Here is a 5,695-nt window from a genome sequence, read left to right as displayed (position 1 = left end):
TTAAATCTTACTTATGATACCTTTGTGAGGGCAGGAGGTGGCAGCTATGTTAATTTATTGATATTTATTGTACTAAAAGTTGTTAATGCTCCCTGCGGGAGCCCTTGGAATCTATTTAATAAATTATATTGAATTTTTCTCATAATCTGTGATGCGTTTTGTGAGGGGCTTGACACTGGCAAATGGGACTCCAAGCTGGGTAGCGTTGTGGCAGAGGGCGGATGGACATGCTCTAGAAAGACGTATCACTTTACCACTGTCATTTCTTCCCACTGGACAGGCTCAATAAAAAATAATGACCCTGAGCTGGGCACTGTGGCTCACACCTGTAATCCCAGCACTTTGGGAGATAAAGGCAGGAGGATCACTTGAGCCCAGGAGTTCAAGACCAGCCTGGGCAACATAGTGAGACCCCATCTCTATTTCAAAAAAGAAAGAGAAAAAAACTAATGACTTTGGCGGGGCATGGTGGCTAGTTTCGTCTGGAAATGGCAATGGTGATGGCCACAGCCTCATAGAGTTGTAACACAGATCAGATATCCCAGCACTTTGGGAAGCTAAGGCTGGAGGACTGCTTGAAGCCAGAGTTTCGGACCAGCCTGGGCAACATAGCAAGATCCCATCTCTAAAAAAACCAAACCAAACCAAAACAAAAAAATCAGCATGGTGGTGTGCTACTTGGGAGGCTGAGGTGGGAAGATTGCTTGAGCCCAGGAGTTCGAGGCTGCAGTGAGCTAGGACAGTACCTCTCACTCCAGAGACAAAGCAAGATCCCAGGAGCAATAAATACTCATTGAGCATTTTCTTTATGCCAGGTCATGTTAAGTACCATCCTCTTTTCATAGGTAGGGAAACTGAGGCAGGAAGTCAGTCAGTCACTTGCTCAAGGCCACACAGCTATTAAGGGGTGGAGCCCAGACTCCAGCCTGGGCTTCTCCGCCTTACCCAGCCTTTGACCCTCCCTGGACAGTGGCTGGGTCTCACAGGCCCTTGATGCCAGGTGCGGCATGCAGCAATCTTACAATGTCCTCTGCACAACTCCCCACTGGGTTTTCAGGGCCTAGGGGACTTCTTCACAGCCAGGTCCAAAGATTTTGTCATTTGAATCATTGTTAAGTCCACAACTGTTAAGGCTTCTTAGAGATCACCCAGACTCAAAGCCTGGTCCCTGGGCCAGCAGCAGCAGCAACAGCCCGTGGCAACATTTTAGAAATGTCAATCATCAGGTCTCACCCCAGACCTACTGAATCGGAAGGTCTGTGGGTGGAGACAGCAATCTGGGCTTTGTGGAGCCCTCCAGGGGATTCTAACACACCCTAGAGTTTGAGAACCACTAATCTTGAGTCAACCAGCACCTATATCTTCATTTTATCTCTGGGGAAACTGAGGACCGAAGAGGTGTGGTTTGCACAAGTTCACACTCAAGGGGGGATGTGGTTAGGACTCTGAGACATGCACTTCAGTCTTGGACTTCTCATTTTCATTCTCGCAGGTTATTTATACTGCAGTCCCCTAGCAGGCTTTTTTTTTTTTTTTCCTTTAGAGAGTTTCACTCTGTCATCTAGGCTAGAGTGCAGTGGTGCAATCTCAGCTCACCGCAACCTCTGCCTTCCAGGTTCAAGCGATTCTCCTGCCTCAGCCTCCCAAGTAGCTGGGATTACAGGCGCCCGCCACCACGTCTGGCTAATTTTTTGTATTTTTAGTATTTTAGTAGAGACGGGGTTTCACCATGTTAGCCAGGATGGTCTCGATCTCCTGACCTTGTGATCTGCCCGCCTCGGCCTCCCAAAGTGCCGGGATTACAGGTGTGAGCCACCGCGCCCAGCCCCATAGCAGGCATTTAAGCCCCCAGATATCCTAGTCTCCAAGGATGAGGTTTTGGTGATCTTTCCAGAAAATATCCAGTGTGGTGGACTTCTCTCTCTCTTTTTGACTGTCCTACATCAGAACACCTTTACATATATTAGAAAAATTATCTAAAACTGGGAAATAAGGCAAAAAGATGACCATATGTCCTTTCAAAGAATAAGGTAAATACCCACAAGTTCACTGTGATATAAACAAATATATATATATATATATATATATATTTTTTTTTTTTTTTTTTTTTTTGCCAGGTGCGGTGGCTCATACCTGTAATCCCAGCACTTTGGGAGGCTGAGGCTGGTGGATCACCCGAGCTCAGGAGTTGAGACTAGCCTGGCCAACTTGGTAAAACCTCATCTCTACTAAAAACTACAAAAATTAGCCAGGTGTGGTGGTGCACACCTGTAGTTCCAGCTACTAGGGAGGCAGAGGCAGGAGAATTGCTTGAACCTGGGAGGCAGAGGTTGCAGTGAGTGGAGATTGCACCACGGCACTCCAGCCTGGGCAACACAGTGAGACTCCATTTCAAATTAAAAAAAAGTTTCTTTTTTAAATTCAGTTCCTCAGTGTCCACATCTTGAGTGCTCAACAGCTGCACTGGCTAATGGCGACATTATTGGGTAGCACAGACACAGAACATCTCCATTACCACAGGCAGTTCTATTAGATGGCATTGTTCTCAGAGAATGGAACTTTGTTTGACGTATTATGTATTATTCATTAGGTCCCAGGGTCTTTGAACTTAGAGAAAACAGATAAGATGCAAACGATCTCTACCAAGTAGAGAAGATGACTCCAAAGGTTATGGTCGTATTGACTGTAGGGCGTGAACCACTTTCGCATCTAACAGAGCTGTTTGATTCTGGCATTCTTTATCTTCATTGACAACAGACAGACAGACACCAGTATTAGTCTCTCATCTCCTCCTTTGAATCAGCTGTGTTATGCTGATTCCCTCAACACCGAGTTGAATAAAAGCTTGACATATGCCCGCTCTGGGGAAGGGTTGTTTGGTGGGCAGCAGGGCCTGCTGTCTGCTGCAGAAGCTGAAATGTGACACTTGTCTTTCCAGCCTCCCTCGCAGCTAGGCTGTGGGCCTGAGACCGCGGCAATGCAATCAGACTTCAAATCAGACGCTGGTGACATGAAGCAGCAGAGGTGGTGGCAGGTGCTTCGTTTCAGGGAGAGGTGGCAATTGCAACAAGATCCCCTCTCTGGAGGAACAGGGGCTGAGCCCTCAGTGGCCGCCTGGTGCTCCCCACCCTGGGTTCCCCATGAGCAACAGGCTCACAGGGATTCCGCGAACCACCTGGTATCCTTTAATGAACTCCCATTCTGATTCAATTCGCCAGAAGAGTCATTTAATGCTGTTGGATTGATGGATTGACCTAGGAGCTCCCGTAGATCTCGCGCAGGCTCAGCCTTTCTCCTTCTGTCACTGAAAGCCCGCAGTTCTGGAGATGACTCAGCCATGGGCCGGGGGACTCCGCTGCACTCTTCTCACTAAAACCACTGCATTGCTCTTGCAGAGGAAACCTTTAGAAGTTGCTAATTTCTCCTCACCTTCCAGGTCCTCGGATGAAGAGGCAAACCCGCGAAGCAAATGCTCTATTCATCCTTTGGGTAGAGCATGCAGGCTTCATTCCGGGCTGCAGGGACAGCTTCACGAGCCTGTGACCTACTCAGTCATGGGGCCCAGAGCTCAGAGGGCCCCGAGCTTGTTTTCACTCTCTGTTCTCATCACTGTCTTGAAATGCTTAGTGATTTCTAAACAAAGTGCACAGCCGGTACCGCTGAGAGGGAGGTGAAATGCAGATTCCCAGGCTCACACCCAGAGGTTCTGATTTAGTCGTTTTGGCTGGGCCCTGGAATCAGTTTTTTTTTTTTTTTTTTAAACAGAGTCTTGCTCTGTCGCCCAGGCTGGAATGCAGTGGCACAATCTCGGCTAACGGCAGCCTCTGGCTCCCGGGTTCAAGTGATTTACCTCCCTCAGCTTCCTGAGTAGCTGGGATTACAGGCGCGCGTCACCACGCCCAGCTAGTTTTTGTATTTTTAGTAGAGATGGAGTTTCACCATGTTAGCCAGGCTAGTCTCAAACCCCAGACCTTATGTGATCCACCCACCTCAGCCTCCCAAAGTGCTGGGATTACAGGCGTGAGCCACTGTGCCCAGCCCGGAATCAGTATTTTAAACAGTTTTTTTAAACATATAATTTATATACTGTAAAATTAGTCCATTTAAAGTGTATAATTGGGCCAGGTGTGGTGGCTCACACCTGTAATCCTAGCACTTTGGGAGGTTGAGATGGGCAGATCACTTGAGGTCAGGGGTTCATGACCAGCCTGGCCAACATGGTGAAAGCCCATCTCTAATAAAAGTACACAAATTAGCCAGGCGTGGTGGCGTGTGCCTATAATCTCAGCTACTGGAGAAGGTGAGGCAGGTGAATTGCTTGAACCTGGGAGATGGAGGTTGCAGTAAGCTGAGATCATGCCACTGTACTCTAGCCTGGGTGACAGAGTGAGACTCCGTCTCAATAAATACATACATACATACATACATACAGTTTACAATTAGATGTCTTTTGTGCTTGTTTTGGTTTTTTTAATGCAGATGAGGTCTCACTATGTTGCCCAGGTTGGTCTCGAACTCCTGGGCTCATGCCTTCCTCTCACATCACTCCTAAAGTGCTGGGATTACAGGCAAGAGCCACCACACCCAGCCACGATTTGATGTTTTTAAAGATATTCACAGTTGTGCCACATCACCACTATCTAATTCCAGAACATTTTTATCATCCCCAAAAGAAACTGTACCATGCTGGGTATGGTGGCTCACCTGTAATCCCAGCACTTCGGGAATCCGAGGTGGGAGGATCGTTTGAGCCCAGGAATTCGAGACCAGCCTGGGAAACACAGCAAGACCCCATCTCTGCAAAAAAATAAAGAAACTTCGTGCCTATGGGCAGGCACTTCCCATCCCTCCCTAGCCTCAGCCCCTGGTAACCACTAAGCTACTCCCTGTCTCCATGGGTTTTCCTGTCTGGCCATTTCATATACAAGGAATCAGACAACATGTGGTCTTTTTTGGCTGTTTCTTTCTCTTAGCCTGGTGTCTTCAAGGTTCATCCAGGCTGCAGCCTGTAGCAGCACTCCCATTCATTGTGATCGCTGTTTTTGGCACAAGCCCCTGAGGCCTGATGCAGGGGGTCTACCTGTATGACAACATTTGACTTGATGCCTGTTTTCCCCACAGATTCTCAGAAACAAGAAAAATTTCAAAGGGAGATAGGGAAGGAGATTAGGGGCAGACATTTGTATGTAAATCAAGATCACCTCCCACAACATATGCGAGAGGAAAAAACCTAATTCATATTTGCCTTTCCCGAACGCAACATGGGACAGAACCCACCGCAGGGGTGAGTGTGATAACTCCTAAATTATCTGGAACGCAACTATCATAAACTCTCAAGTCACTAGAATTTATGTTGATGATAATCTGCCAAAACCTAGAAAGAGGCAAAAAGGACCTCACACCTGTAATCCCAGCACTTTGGAAAGCCGAGGGGGGCGGATCACCTGCTGTCAAGAGTTCAAGACCAGCCTGGCCAACATGTGAAACCCCGTCTCTTAATGGCGGGTGCCTGTAATCCCAGCTACTCAGGAGGCTGAGGCGGGAGAATCGCTTGCATCCAGGAGTGGAGGTTGCAGTGAGCCGAGATCGTGCCATTACACTCCAGCCTGGGCGACTGAGCAAAACTCGTCTCAAAACCAAAACCAAAACCAAACAAACAAAAAAACGTCAGGCACAGTGGCTCACTCCTGTAATA

Source organism: Macaca fascicularis, chromosome 11, assembly GCF_037993035.2.
Source record: "Macaca fascicularis isolate 582-1 chromosome 11, T2T-MFA8v1.1".
In the NCBI taxonomy this organism is placed as follows: Eukaryota; Metazoa; Chordata; class Mammalia; order Primates; family Cercopithecidae; genus Macaca; species Macaca fascicularis.
This window is presented reverse-complemented; position numbering follows the sequence as displayed.